Here is a 16,983-nt window from a genome sequence, read left to right as displayed (position 1 = left end):
TACCACGTGACCTATGACGTCATAATTATCCTTTAAAAAGTATACAGGAGGAGGCGCTTTATGGTGAAAATTTTTGGCAATCGGACCAATGGTTGCAGCGAAAGTATACTCAAGTTCTGTGCAGACAAACAAACAAATAAACCAACAAGAAGACGTCATGCAGAGCACGATACTTGCAAAATACGCCCCCCAACCCCTCCCCAAGAAAAAAAATTCCATTGATACAGCAAATTGTCCATTTCATCAAGATTAAAATTGACAATCTTGATCAAAGCTCGGGTCAATAGGAAGAAAAGTGACGATTTTTCATATGAAAAATGATGATTTTGGAAGGTTGACCTTGAGTTGATCTTTGACCTTTTGACCTCAAAAATAGTTGGTTTCCCTATTTAGTGACTCAATGTGCAAATGCTGTTCAATTCTAAAGTCAATCGGATGAAAATTGATGGTTTTTTTCAGATAAAAAGTGATGATTTTGGAAGTTTGACCTTGAGTTGACCTTTGACCTTTTGACGTAAAAATAGTATGTTTCCCAATTTACTGACTCAATATGCAAATGCTGTTCAATTTTCAAGTCAATAGGTTGAGAATTGACGGCTTTTTCGATGAAAATTGATGAGTAAAAAAATTTGACCTTGAGTTGACCTTTGACCTTTTGACCTCAAAAATAGTATGTTTCCCAATTTAGTGACTCGATATGCAAATACTGTTCAATTTTCAAGTCAATGGGTTGAGAATTGATGGCTTTTTAGATGAAAATTGATGATTTTTAAATTTTGACCTTAAGTTGACCTTTGACCTCAAAAATAGTTCATTTCCCAATTTAGTGACTTGATATACAAGTGCTATTCAATTTTCAAGTCAATCGGATTTAAAATGGCGATTTTAGAAAATTTACCTCCAGATGACATTTGACCTCAAAATCAATATGCTTCTCAATTGGGACGACTTATACAACTTAGTGAAGTTTCGTGACGATCGGTTTAGAATTGTGACCTGTAGGCCGGTGACAAACAAACAGACAGAACCACAAACGGAACCGACCAATATACTTGAAAAATCTTCGATTTTGCAAGTAATAAACGGACCTAAATGCAATACCCTCTCCTCTGGCAAGGGTAATAAGAGATTTCGCCAAAACGAGAAAACTTTCTTTTTCAAATTCTGAAACAGCAGCATGACCATTACTTAAGCAATCCTGGTGACCCGTTGATTATCATGAAATCCCAATCAAATACACTACCACTGATAGATATAGGCCGAGTGTGAAGGTGCTTTAAATTTTACCTGGGTTTTTGGAATTTTTACTTAACTATTTTTCAAGGTATTCTTCAGCTTTGGACACTTTTATCAGAGTTAAAATGAGATCCTCGATTCGCTTGAAGCTTGTGTTATTGATCAACGTGTCCGGTCTTGCACCGCGTGGTTCATTCTGCACACTTCCATGTCCATCTTCAAATGATTTGCTACAGTTAAGTACAGATAACCTTCACAGGCAAGCATCACCATTCTTCATAACCAATCATCAGTAAATTTCAACAGGCTTGACGGTTTCGTTGATGAGATTTATCATGATCTTAGTAGACTGGACTGGGCGAACTCCGCGGATGGGCTGTGGTTTTCGTCGACACGTGAGCCAAGTAATCCACCTCTGTGAGTTGTATCGCTGTGCCCAAGGAGGGATCCTGACAAAGAGGCGTTCAGCCATAATCCCTCAGAGAGTAGCTGCTCAGCCAGACACATGCGCCAAGTGTGTAGACCCACGATTCCTCATGTACTGAGTGAGGTTGTTGTCCCGGTGACAAAAGCATCAGTGGGGGGAAACTAACCTGTCCCATGACAGTCTAATCCCAGCTCACATTCCTTTCCACCGGCCATCTTCTTGATGCTCTGTTTCAATTAAAAAGTCGGAATCCCCTTGTCCGCACTGGTTTTCAGACAACTGCCAGTTGCCTGCCTAGGTGCACACTGCACAGGCGCATCCAAGCCTCGTACCAACGCACCTTTTCCCGCCGACCACACCTTTGCAGTGGGGGCACGCGTATTGGATCATCTGTTCCCAAGGGCAGGACAAAGAGGTCCCAGGTCATTGACCAGAAATTTCATCAAGGACAAAGGGGTCCCAGGTCATTGCCAGAAATTTCATTAAGGACAAAGGGGTCCCAGGTCATTGCCAGAAATTTCATTACGGACAACGAGGTCTCAGATCATTGACCAGAAATTTCATCATGGACAAAGATGTCCCAGGTCATTGACCAGAAATTTCATTAAGGACAAAGGGGACCCAGGTCATTGCCAGAAATTTCATTACGGACAACGAGGTCTCAGATCATTGACCAGAAATTTCATTAAGGACAAAGGGGTCCCAGGTCATTGCCAGAAATTTCATTAAGGACAAAGAGGTCCCAGGTCATTGCCCAGAAATTTCATTAACAGTAGCTGTGTTACATACACTCCGTTATCTAACTCATCGTCATCTTGTTTTTTTTAGCACATGCGTTAAGCCTTAAGGTATAGGGAGCACTTGATTATTGCTCTTGATTACCAAAGCTGTAATAACAATGTCCCTCAAAAATAATTGTGAGGAAAGTTTACCTGTGCCAGATCAATTTAGCCTGACTGGCGCGTCATTGCATTGTCCTGACAATAGTTCCACCTAGCAGGTGGAAGGAACCCTTGAATCAGGGCATCCCTTATCGAGGACATACACATACGTTACTGGGAAGCACTCTTGTAAATATTTCATATACAGGGTGTCTCAAAATAGATGGAACCCATTAACATGATAATAATTTATTACTCAGACAAGAAACTCCAAAAAAGATTACATTTCCTGGAAGCTGATATGATAACAATTAAAAAACTGAAGATTTGAGGTCTCTAGCTCAAAGGATACATTTATTAGAGCACATGTACCAAATGACCGCCTTTGCGCCTTAGACACACTTGAAGCCGACGAGCGAAGTTGTCAATCACCCTGACACACTCTTCCTTCCTGATGGCACGAATCTTCTGGGTGATGGCCACTTTCAGTTCAGAAATGGATTGAGGACGATTCTCATACACGTGGTCCTTCAAGAACCCCCAGAGATAAAAATCTGGGGGGTTCAGATCGGGTGAATGCGAAGACCACTCGGGTTCGCGGCGCCTGCTGATCAGCCGATCAGGGAATCGGTGGTCCAGCCACTCCATCGTGATGTTGGCTGTATGTGGAGTTGCCCCATCTTGTTGGAACCATTGCACATCTCGATTCACGCCACGACGTCTCCCAAGTCCCCTCCAGAACTTGTTGAGCACCACAATGTAACGCTCCTTTGTGACAGTGACTGCCTCCCCGTCTGCGTCTTCAAACCAAAACGGTCCGATTATGCCATGTTTTGAGATGGCCACCCAGGCCGTGCATTTCACAGAGTGCAAGGGCCTCTGAAGCACCTCGTCTGGGGCTTGTGTGCCCCAGAACACATTGTTCTTGCTATTGACATGCCCACAGAGCAAGAAGTGTGCTTCGTCGCTGAACCAAACATCATCAAGAAAGTCAGGATCCTCTTCGATCTTGTTCTCGAACCACTGGCACATCACAACACGTTTTGCCATGTCAGCTGGTGTGAGTTTATGCTTGATCTGGATCTTGTATGGGTACAGCTGAAGATCCTTGATAAAGATTCTTTGCACTGACGCATGTGAAAGACCCAGCTCTTGGCTACGTCTTCGGATGGACTTTTTCGGGCTCCTTCCGACAGAATGTCTCACAGCATTCACATTGTCAGGAGATCTTGCAGTCAGCTTCCTGCCAGAACTGGGTGTTTCTGCCTTCTTGTTGAGGTTGTTTATTGATCCAGTGGCTTGAAATTTGTGTGCCCAACGATAAATTTGGTTTTTCTGGGGATAGTTGTTGAAGTTGAACTTCCTGCGAAATTTTGCTTGCACCGTTTTGAATGATTTCGTCTCCAAATAAGTAGTGACGCAAAATATTTTTTCCTCCTTTGTCCAAGGCATTTTGATTGATAATAATTATTAGTTGTTATGGTCTCCTCTCTTCAAATCTGAAAAAAAAGAACAAGAACATTAATATTGGCAGAATTATTAGCAGTGACACGGGTTCCATGTATTTTGAGACACCCTGTAATATGAAGTAGTTTATAGACTTTTATGAACATCAGATTATCTGGATCTTTTCTCACTCGATGTGCCAGGAACCCAAGTACTCACGCTCAATGGCAGTGACTCCGAGGAGAAGATCCAGTACAGCGTCAGCTCCCGGGTGGCTTTTCCTCCTTATTTCATCGTGGATTCGCGATCAGGAAATGTTACTCTATGTGAGGCCCTGGATCGCGAGGTAAGTATCGATGAACCGACCGCGAAGAGAGAGGAGAAGATGGGATCCATCCTTGCCTCTAAAACCACAATATATAACCTACCACAGCAACATACTAGGGTTGTTCAGAAAGTGGGATAAAAATAACTAAATTATACAGACTCTTCAATAAGTAGAGTGAACAAAAACATAGGGGCAATACCCCTGGTGCTCACCTGGTAGATTAAACAGTATACTGCACTGACTAAAGGTATTTTAAACCAATTTCAATGGTTGCTAGAAGACAGGGCAGCTTGTAGAATCATACTAACATAAACATGACTTTAAACAAACAAACAAAATACTTATTTTGGGGGGCAACCCCCTCCGCCCCCCCCCCCAACCCTATATATCTCTTCAGACCCCAATTTTTCTCATGCCTTGAACAAACATTGGTGCATCTTGGGTGATGAAGGTTGTGGTCAAGTTTCATTGAAATTGCCTGTGTAGTTTCTGAGAAGGAAGCAAATACCTATTTTGGAGGGCAACCCTCCCCCCCCCCCCCCCCCCGTAGACTCCCAAAGGGGCAGATTTTGTTTCATGCCATGAACAAATTTTGGTACAACACGGATGGTGAAGGTTGTGGTCAAGTTTCATCGTAATCGTGTGTGTAGTTTCTGAGAAGAAAGCAAATTCCTATTTTGGGGGGTCAAAGTGTGGGGTCAAAGTGATCAAAGTGGATCCACCCTACAAAGTGGATCCACTTTGACCCCCGGTAAACCCCCTTAGACCCCGATTTTTTAGTAATGCAATGAACAAACTTTAGTCACAACGCAACAAATATAATTTGTCCCAAATTTGGTCGCAATCCCATCAGCGGTTTCGGAGAAGTTTCAAATGTTTACGGACTGACGGATGGAAGACGCGCCATCGCATAAGCTCCCCTGAACTTCGTTCCAGGTGAAATAAAAAGGTACAATTTTGACTTTAATTTTAATCGTCATATGATTTACAGCACAGAATCCTCAGTCAATGCCGAAACCCGTAGCCTCAGCATTGATGAGTCTCAGAAGTGTCCACGAAGAGGTCACGGTCAGCCTGAGTGGGGGACGGCCCCTGCTCATCGAGGGGTACATTAATTATTAATTTATTTTTAGCCTTATTAGGTCAGGAAATGCCCAGTTTAAGGAGGCCCAGGGTTCCTATGACTGTGTAAAGTATTTCAGGCCAAAACTATCTGCATCCGGATCTTCACCAAAATCTAATCGGCTTGTTCTTGTCATTTAACCAACTCATTCACCTACGTTTGACCGAATCAGTCGACAACTTTTTGAGATATCCGGTTCACAAACAAACAAATAGACAAACAGACAGATAAAAACATACCTCTATTTCGTACCTCTAGGCCATCCTATTAACCCTGCTATTTTTAATTAATCAAGCTCTCGCTTTGACTTGAATTAACAAAAAGTAAAAGACATACAATGTCAAAGCTCCCGTGGTTTTAGTAATTTTGCTTTACGGAGTAAAAGGGCGCCAGTTAAGGTTAAAGGGGTAATATATCACCCATTCCTGAGTGTGTTTGCCCGGCAGCATGTTATTTGAGGTTTGCTGCAAGACCTACTGACTCGACAAACTTCCCTACTTATTCGATGAACTTCCCTACAAACTCGACTAACCTCCATACTTGCTTGACTAACGTGCCGACGAACTCGATTAACCTCTATACTTGCTTGACTAACTTCCCTACTAACTCGAATACTTGCTCGAGTAACCTGTCTACCGACTCGACTAACTTCCCTACTAACTCGATTAACTTCCCTACTTGCTTGACTAACGTGCCTACTAACTCGACTAACTTCCCTACTGACTCGACTAACCTGCCTACTGACTCTACCAACTTCCCCACTGACTCGACTAACTTCCCTACTTGCTTGAGTAACATGTCTACTAACGTCACTAACTTTCCTACTGGCTCGACTAACGTGCCTACTGACTCGACTAACTTTCTTACTGGCTCAGCTAACATATTGATTGACTCTACTAATTTCCCTACTTGCTCGACTAACGTGCCGACTGACCCTATTAACTTCCCTACTTGCTTGACTAACTTTCCTACTGGCTCGACTAACGTACCTACCAACTCCACTAACTTCCCTACTTGCTCGACTAACGTACCTACCAACTCTACTAACTTCCCTACTTGCTCGACTAATTTCCCTACTGGCTCGACAAGGCCTACTAGCTTGACAAGGCCTATTAGCTTGACAAAGCCTGCCTACTTTGATCGACAAGGCACACTGCCTCGACAAAACCTACTGGCTCAACAAACCCACTTAATGGTTTGACTAACGCGCCTACTGGTTTGACTAATGTGCCTACTGGTTTGACTAATGCGCCTACTGGTTTGACTAATGTGCCTACTGGTTTGACTAATGTGTCTACTGGTTTGACTAACGTGCCTACTGGTTTGACTAATGTGTCAACTGGTTTGACTAACACGCCTACTGGTTTGACTAACGCGTCTACTGGTTTGACAAACGTGTCTACTGGTTTGACTAACGTGCCTACTGGTTTGACTAACGCGTCTACTGGTTTGACAAACGTGTCTACTGGTTTGACTAATGTGTCTACTGGTTTGACTAACGTGCCTACTGGTTTGACAAACGTGTCTACTGGTTTGACTAATGTGCCGACTGGTTTGACTAATGTGCCGACTGGTTTGACTAACGTGCCTACTGGTTTGACTAACGTGCCTACTGGATCGACGTGGTGTACTGGCTCAACAAGGCACAGTTCCACAAATCGGTCCAATTTAACCATAACATTTTAATGCCGCATTTAAATGCAGAATAATTTTATGCTCTGTCCAATTTATAGATTTGATCAAATGCAATATTTTGCAAACATCCAAAGGGGATAAATGATTACGTCACACATACGCAGCTTTGCACAGCCAACTAGAACTTTCAGAATGAAATTTTGCATTAAAAAGGTTTATAGAAAGGTCTGTGGGGTTGACATAATTTTTTGACCTTGACCCAATTTTAAGGTCATGACCCAATTATAGACATTTTAATTAACATTTTTCAACACGACTCGACTAAGCTTTGTCTGATCAGAACGAACGTGCCCTCTCTAAATACCCTAGGCTGAGAGCATGGCGCATTTACGATCAATTTACATACTCCAGGTTAAAGTTAAGGTCTTTCACCCCTAGGTGTACAAAAAAAACCACCATTTAGGTTTTTATCCCATTTTCTGCCAATGTCCAAGCTGTATCTCGGATCCGGCTGGGATTTTCGGAATGAAATTTTGCATTAAAAAAAAGTTTAAATAAAATTCTGTGGGGTTGACATAATATTTTGACCTTGACCAAATTTTAAGGTCATGACCAAATTATCGACATATACATATTTTTCACCAAAACTCCATTGAGGTTTGTCCGATCAGAACAAAATTGCCCTTTCTCTATAGCGTAGGGAAAGTTGTTTTTACACTTAATGCGCATCATACCTTTCCGGGTTAAGGGTCAAGGTCAAATGGCAGTCTGAGAAAAGCGCATTTTTGTCATTGCTCAATTTTGCCAATGCGGAATCTTAAAGACCTTCCAAGATGTTATTGTATCATAATAGCGTACCTGCACTGACGTTGTGCATCTGATATTTGTTTTGTCTCCTTGACCTACCTCTTTCGCATTGTGACCTAAAAAAACACATTTTTGATCATAACTTGAATTAAATTCCTCCGATTTTGATGTTGCATTTTATGGATAGATTGTACATAGGGACACGTTTACCTAATGTACACTCTATCCCTGAATGTTGAAGATAAAGGTCATATGGTGGTCTTTTAGCCATCATTGGATTACGGGCCAAGGGTAAGCCGGGTGAAGCTTATATTACCCTTGGCGACCGCTTTGTGATCACAGATATTATATTTAGTTCGGATTTGTATTTCACTTCAACATTTTTTTCAAATCTGATGGACCTCTTTTAACCTTTTTGATTAAATGTGTAAGTTGTAGTTGGTAGATTGGATATAATTCGATGAGGTGATTGTAAAAGTGACGATGGAATCAATAAATGTACAAATAAGCTCAAGAATGCCCTCTGTATTATTGAAGCACAGCATGCTGTGAGGGTGTGAACCCATCCTGGTTATTGTTGTGAGGGTGTGAACCCATCCTGGTTATTGCTGTGAGGGTGTGAACCCATCCTGGTTATTGTTGTGAGGGTGTGAACCCATCCTGGTTATCGTTGTGAGGGTGTGAACCCATCCTGGTTATCGTTGTGAGGGTGTGAACCCGTCCTGGTTATTGCTGTGAGGGTGTGAACCCATCCTGGTTATCGTTGTGAGGGTGTGAACCCGTCCTGGTTATTGCTGTGAGGGTGTGAACCCATCCTGGTTATCGTTGTGAGGGTGTGAACCCATCCTGGTTATCGTTGTGAGGGTATGAACCCGTCCTGGTTATCGTTGTGAGGGTGTGAACCCAACCTGGTTATCGTTGTGAGGGTGTGAACCCAACCTGGTTATCGTTGTGAGGGTGTGAACCCATCCTGGTTATCGTTATGAGGGTGTGAACCCATCCTGGTTATCGTTGTGAGGGTGTGAACCCATCCTGGTTATCGTTGTGAGGGTGTGAACCCAACCTGGTTATCGTTATGAGGGTGTGAACCCAAGCTGGTTATCGTTATGAGGGTGTGAACCCATCCTGGTTATCGTTGTGAGGGTGTGAACCCATCCTGGTTATCGTTGTGAGGGTGTGAACCCAACCTGGTTATCGTTGTGAGGGTGTGAACCCAACCTGGTTATCGTTGTGAGGGTGTGAACCCATCCTGGTTATCGTTGTGAGGGAGGGTGTGAACCCATCCTGGTTATCGTTGTGAGGGTATGAACCCGTCCTGGTTATCGTTGTGAGGGTGTGAACCCATCCTGGTTATCGTTGTGAGGGTGTGAACCCAACCTGGTTATCGTTGTGAGGGTATGAACCCAACCTGGTTATCGTTGTGAGGGTGTGAACCCAACCTGGTTATCGTTGTGAGGGTATGAACCCGTCCTGGTTATCATTGTGAGGGTGTGAACCCAAACTGTTTATCGTTGTGAGGGTGTGAACCCAACCTGGTTATCGTTGTGAGGGTATGAACCCGTCCTGGTTGTCGTTGTGAGGGTGTGAACCCAACCTGGTTATCGTTGTGAGGGTGTGAACCCATCCTGGTTATCGTTGTGAGGGAGGGTGTGAACCCATCCTGGTTATCGTTGTGAGGGTATGAACCCGTCCTGGTTATCGTTGTGAGGGTGTGAACCCATCCTGGTTATCGTTGTGAGGGTGTGAACCCAACCTGGTTATCGTTGTGAGGGTATGAACCCAACCTGGTTATCGTTGTGAGGGTGTGAACCCAACCTGGTTATCGTTGTGAGGGTATGAACCCGTCCTGGTTATCATTGTGAGGGTGTGAACCCAAACTGTTTATCGTTGTGAGGGTGTGAACCCAACCTGGTTATCGTTGTGAGGGTATGAACCCGTCCTGGTTGTCGTTGTGAGGGTGTGAACCCAACCTGGTTATCGTTGTGAGGGTATGAACCCGTCCTGGTTATCGTTGTGAGGGTATGAACCCGTCCTGGTTGTCGTTGTGAGGGTATGAACCCGTCCTGGTTATCGTTGTGAGGGTATGAACCCGTCCTGGTTATCGTTGTGAGGGTGTGAACCCATCCTGGTTATCGTTGTGAGGGTGTGAACCCAACCTGGTTATCGTTGTGAGGGTGTGAACCCAACCTGGTTATCGTTGTGAGGGTATGAACCCGTCCTGGTTATCGTTGTGAGGGTATGAACCCGTCCTGGTTGTCGTTGTGAGGGTATGAACCCGTCCTGGTTATCGTTGTGAGGGTGTGAACCCAACCTGGTTATCGTTGTGAGGGTGTGAACCCGTCCTGGTTATCGTTGTGAGGGTATGAACCCGTCCTGGTTATCGTTGTGAGGGTATGAACCCGTCCTGGTTATCGTTGTGAGGGTATGAACCCGTCCTGGTTATCGTTGTGAAGGTATGAACCCGTCCTGGTTATCGTTGTGAGGGTATGAACCCGTCCTGGTTGTCGTTGTGAGGGTATGAACCCGTCCTGGTTATCGTTGTGAGGGTATGAACCCGTCCTGGTTGTCGTTGTGAGGGTATGAACCCGTCCTGGTTATCGTTGTGAGGGTATGAACCCGTCCTGGTTATCGTTGTGAGGGTATGAACCCGTCCTGGTTATCGTTGTGAAGGTATGAACCCGTCCTGGTTATCGTTGTGAGGGTATGAACCCGTCCTGGTTGTCGTTGTGAGGGTATGAACCCGTCCTGGTTATCGTTGTGAGGGTATGAACCCGTCCTGGTTGTCGTTGTGAGGGTATGAACCCGTCCTGGTTATCGTTGTGAGGGTATGAACCCGTCCTGGTTATCGTTGTGAGGGTGTGAACCCAACCTGGTTATCGTTGTGAGGGTATGAACCCGTCCTGGTTATCGTTGTGAGGGTATGAACCCGTCCTGGTTATCGTTGTGAGGGTGTGAACCCAACCTGGTTATCGTTGTGAGGGTATGAACCCGTCCTGGTTATCGTTGTGAGGGTATGAACCCATCCTGGTTATCGTTGTGAGGGTATGAACCCGTCCTGGTTATTGTTGTGAGGGTTTGAACCCGTCCTGGTTATCGTTGTGAGGGTGTGAACCCATCCTGGTTATCGTTGTGAGGGTATGAACCCGTCCTGGTTATTGTTGTGAGGGTTTGAACCCGTCCTGGTTATCGTTGTGAGGGTATGAACCCGTCCTGGTTATCGTTGTGAGGGTATGAACCCGTCCTGGTTATTGTTGTGAGGGTGTGAACCCATCCTGGTTATCGTTGTGAGGGTATGAACCCGTCCTGGTTATTGTTGTGAGGGTTTGAACCCGTCCTGGTTATCGTTGTGAGGGTATGAACCCGTCCTGGTTATCGTTGTGAGGGTATGAACCCGTCCTGGTTATTGTTGTGAGGGTTTGAACCCGTCCTGGTTATTGTTGTGAGGGTTTGAACCCGTCCTGGTTATCGTTGTGAGGGTATGAACCCGTCCTGGTTATCGTTGTGAGGGTATGAACCCGTCCTGGTTATCGTTGTGAGGGTATGAACCCGTCCTGGTTATCGTTGTGAGGGTGTGAACCCGTCCTGGTTATCGTTGTGAGGGTATGAACCCGTCCTGGTTATCGTTGTGAGGGTATGAACCCGTCCTGGTTATCGTTGTGAGGGTATGAACCCGTCCTGGTTATCGTTGTGAGGGTGTGAACCCATCCTGGTTATCGTTGTGAGGGTTTGAACCCGTCCTGGTTATCGTTGTGAGGGTGTGAACCCATCCTGGTTATCGTTGTGAGGGTATGAACCCGTCCTGGTTATCGTTGTGAGGGTGTGAACCCATCCTGGTTATCGTTGTGAGGGTATGAACCCGTCCTGGTTATTGTTGTGAGGGTTTGAACCCGTCCTGGTTATCGTTGTGAGGGTATGAACCCGTCCTGGTTATCGTTGTGAGGGTATGAACCCGTCCTGGTTATTGTTGTGAGGGTTTGAACCCGTCCTGGTTATTGTTGTGAGGGTTTGAACCCGTCCTGGTTATCGTTGTGAGGGTATGAACCCGTCCTGGTTATCGTTGTGAGGGTATGAACCCGTCCTGGTTATCGTTGTGAGGGTGTGAACCCGTCCTGGTTATCGTTGTGAGGGTGTGAACCCATCCTGGTTATCGTTGTGAGGGTATGAACCCGTCCTGGTTATTGTTGTGAGGGTATGAACCCGTCCTGGTTATCGTTGTGAGGGTGTGAACCCATCCTGGTTATCGTTGTGAGGGTGTGAACCCGTCCTGGTTATTGTTGTGAGGGTATGAACCCGTCCTGGTTATCGTTGTGAGGGTGTGAACCCATCCTGGTTATCGTTGTGAGGGTTTGAACCCGTCCTGGTTATTGTTGTGAGGGTTTGAACCCGTCCTGGTTATCGTTGTGAGGGTTTGAACCCGTCCTGGTTATTCAATACAAGTATTTGCAGAGTAAACGTGTGTGAAAAGTGGGCATTTCAATGTGATGACTCATATGTTTGTCTATCCTCATGAAATCAACACCGGGGTTAACAAATATAAATATTTTGTTGCTTTGATTGTGTTGTACGAAATCTCCTTGTTTGTGACTTTTTCCAACAGCAGGGTGAAAAAATTCAAGCATTTGTATCTGAAGCAAATGACGAGCTTCCTGTTTCCCCAAAAACTGCATACTCTATTCATGTGCCTGAGGTATGCATGCACAAAGGTTGAAAAACACATATTACTACAATTACCATGACAACTACTACAACTAAAACTACTACTACTACTACAACTACTACAACTACTACTATTACTACTACTACTAATATTACTACTACTACTGCCCTTAGTACTACTACTACTACTACTAATATTACTACTACCACTAATATTACTACTACTACTACTACTACTACTATTACTACTACTATTACTACTACTACTAATATTACTACTACTACTACTAATACGCCATGCCACGCCATTTTGCTGCTCCTCGAGCCGTGCTATTTTCGACATTTCCTCCTCATCCTCTTCCGTTTTCGTTTGTATTTTTGGTTTATTTGGGTTATTTGAACCGAGTTGGTTCATTTTGTTAGTTTACTTTGACGTCCCGTTTGAGTTATTAGTCCTTTTGTGTTTGGGCCTAGCCGCGGCGTGCGGCCGCACCCATGTGGGACTAGTTTTGCCGCGCCCGATTTGTGGCGTATCACAAACTGTTGGAATTCCTTGTTTTTGCTTAATCACCCTTGACTTTCTGTGCTATATTTGCATAGTTTTGGCGATTAAGCCGATAAGTTATTTGCTCAACGCGCGTTTGATTATCCTTTTGAGTTAATCATTAGCATACCGGTCCGGTCGTGCTGAAATAAGCAAAAGCTCGCGAACGAGATAATTGATTTTTTTTTCTTCATTTTCATTTGACGGGAAATATACCGTTAATAGCAATCATGCCTCTGGATGGTACATGGGCAAAAATGGCCGCTACTACCTCTGGTGCAGGTGGGAACCGCCCTGCCCACCCGTTTAAGGCGTTAACAAGGAAGCATGGGGTGAAATGTGAGTTGGGACAAATCACCCAAATAGAGGCCTATGTGAACGCACTCGCTAGTGTGGTTGATCCAGCAACGATAGTTGCAGCCTCGAAAATGTATGGACAAGCAGTGTTCTTTCTTAACTCAGAGGCTGCAGCAAACAAAGCCATTGAGAAAGGGATTAGTGTGGGAGGACTCTTTGTACAAGTCGAGCCGCTCTCAAGTCTTGGTACAAGGATAATTATATCTAATATACCTCCTTACGTGCCTGACAATGTCGTGGTGCCTTTCCTGGAACGACTGGGAGTGTTGAGATCACTCATCAAGCCTGTGTCTTTGGGCTGTCATGAGCCCTCCCTACAACATGTCTGGTCTTTTAAAAGACAAGTATCCATTGAATTGGGAAAGGATGCTGAATGCGAGGGGTCGTTTGTTATTCCTTTTGACGGAAAGAATTACAGGGTGTTTTATATGACAAACGAACCCCGTTGTTTTGTATGCAAAGCGAAGGATCACAGGAGAGCAGACTGCCCCACTATCATTAAAGAGGTTGCAGCTCCTCAACGTCCAGATCAGCCTCGAGAGGATCCCAGCGTCACTGAAGGTATCCTAAGAGAGGCGGCTGCTCCTTTGTGCTCGAGTGCAGTGGACCCTCAAGAAAGTTCTATACCAGCTTCTCATCCCATCTCTTCCGCTGCCATAAATCAATGGCAGGCAGTGGGAGCAGGGAAGGCAAAGAGAGCACAGAAGAGGAAATCAGAACCCGCAGAGGATGGGACCACGGAACACCCTGGTACAATTGAGGATGACACGGGAAGTAATGTGTCAAAGGGATTTGTAAGGCCTAGTATTCTGAAGGAGAAAAGAGTGGTAACCCAATCTGAAGAAATGGAAGAAGAAGAAGAAGAAGAGGAAACTATTCATCAAACGACAGGATATGGAGAGTCTTCTCTCTCAGATCCACCCAAAGACAGTTTGAAGAATGAACAGGAAGGGAGACCGTCAGGTAGTAAACCCAGCATGGTAAAGATAAACAACCTAGAGGTATCTGACTTGACAGGGCCAAACGATACTGTGATGTTGGTTCCTGAGAAAATGCATCCAATAATAACAACTGCAACGAAGCTTCAAAATAAACCAGGGATTGAAACATCTACAAGAGCAGTTCTGAACCGAAGGATTAACACCGAAGTTTCAAAGGATTCTGAAGTAGCATTCATCGGTAGGACAGACAGAGAGAGGGAACGAGACACACAAGCATCAATGAAGTTGCTGGCACTGACCGACATCTCAGGTGATGTCACTTCACTCACTGTTGGTGCAGAAAGGGGAATAGTTGAGCACATCTCTATTTTACCACCCCAAAAGGTTGGATCTCCTATACCAACTGAGGAGGAGGCATCCATTCCCACAGGTGAAGCAACGTCCGCCGCATCAGAACCAAAGGAGCGTTCCTCTGCGCCAGAAGATTATGCCAAGTCAGCCTTGAGAGACGACATGGCAGAAGACTTGACACATTGTACAAGTACACCAAAGGAGAAGGATCCTGAACCTCCAGACAGCGATGATGAGGAAAGTATTGGTGATGGGGAAGACTATCAAGGGTCACTGACTGGTTTAGAGACAGACCTACCTGCAGGCCGCCATTCCTGCATTCCCAGCCAGGAGATACTCGAGTTCCTGGAACAAAGCTTGCATAGCAGGAAGAAAGTGGAAAATGCGCTGAAACGGTGGAAAGATTATGACTTGCTAGTGCATTCCTTGTATGCACTAAGGAGAGAGGGACATAAAACAAGGACTTCAGGCTCGGCCGAACAAGCCCGAGTCAGGAAGTTTCTAGCAAAGTTGTTGAGTTACGGGCCTGAATATAAAGTCGTTTAGGAGGATGAATTTCACAGAAACAAAACTCTCAATACAATAATGACATCAAACTGACGAATAGGATCATTGAATGTCAATGGCTGTAAGGATGCAATTCCGTGTGCACCAGGTATTGTCATTCTGTGTGAAGGAAAAACTTGAAGTAACCTTTCTGCAGGAAACCCACACGACCCCAGAGGCTGCATCCCGATGGGAAAACCAATGGGAAGGCTTGGCCTTTTTCAGTCACCTAACGGACACATCTTGTGGAGTGGCTACCCTCTTTTCACCAAAGAGGAAACCTGAAATACTTGTCGTAAAGGAAGCCAGTGTGGGGCGGTTGCTACATATAAAAGCAAAGTTTGAAGAATTTGTTGTCAATTTCGTCAACATTTATGCACCTTGTGTAGGAGTTGCAAGGGGGATTTTCTTCAACCGGTTGCAGAGATTCATGCTCACCTTGCCTGGTGAAGAGTGTGTAATTCTTGGAGGAGACTTTAATTGCACTCTAAACCCCTCCCTCGATCGAATAGGTCAGGAGCCGCATAATCCCTCTGTAAGAATATTACAACAAACCATAACACTGTTAAACTTGAGGGATACCTGGCACATACAACACCCCACAGACAGAACATTCACGTATACGAGTATCAGAGGTGGTCATATATCACAATCCCGGCTCGATAGAATTTACGTGTCTCACCGTTGGTGTAAGATTGTCAGTGACTCCGGCATAAAAGTTGCCCATTTCACAGATCACAACTTGGCCTGGATTAAGTTTTCCCTGGTGGAAACAAGGCAAGGCCCTGGCTTGTGGCACCTGAACAATGCTTTAAGTCAGGATGAAGCATTTTTGTCAATCTTTTTGAATTTTTGGTAAGCCTGGAGGAATAAAAAAGGAGATTTTTGCTCACTTGGATTCTGGCGGGATGTAGGCAAGGTACGATTGAAATTGCTGTGTCAGGAATACTCGTATGGATCGAGCAAAACACTTGGGTTAGGGATCAAAAGACTGGAAGAGGAACTGCTGCACCTTGAGAAGCACCTGGCCACACTTACCTCTACTGAACTGCAGGCATACCAAGAAAAAAAGAGCACCCTTAAAGCATGTAGTCGTGTGAAGGCACGAGGGGCGTATGTGCGCTCTCGTTTGCAGTTTATTTCTGAGGATGAATATGTCCTGAATTATCTCAAAGGGGTGGAAAAACGCAAAGGTCAATTCAGGACTATAGCGAGTGTTCTCGCAGAAGATGGTCTCTTGCTCAATGGCTCTGAGAGTGTTCAAAAACGAATTAGAGCCTTTTACGCTCAGCTGTATTCGGGGAAGAGCACAGACGCAGGTGCAGGTGGCACTTTGTGGAGTAGTCTTCCTGAAGCCTCTGTAGAAGACTGGGAGCAGCTGGAGACTCCATTATCTCTGGAAGAATTGAAAACCGCCCTGCACAGCCTATCAAGAGATAAATCCCCTGGCATGGATGGCTTATCATGTGAATTCTATACAAAAGTATGGGACTTGGTTGGACCTGATTACCTAAGCATAGCTCAGGAAGCATGTGATACAGGTATAATGCCCCTTTCTTGGCGTCGAGCAATTCTGGTCTTGATTCCCAAGGAGGGTGACTTGAGAGACTTGAAGAATTACCGCCCTGTGTCTCTGCTGTGTGTGGATTATAAGGTCATGGCTAAAATGTTGTCACTCCGTCTCGGACCAGTCCTGACAAAATTA

The sequence above is a fragment of the Myxine glutinosa genome, chromosome 8 (assembly GCF_964187855.1).
Source record: "Myxine glutinosa chromosome 8, kmMyxGlut1.1, whole genome shotgun sequence".
NCBI lineage: Eukaryota > Metazoa > Chordata > Myxini > Myxiniformes > Myxinidae > Myxine > Myxine glutinosa.
The sequence above is the reverse complement of the archived record's forward strand: the minus strand, read 5'-3'. Positions refer to the sequence as shown.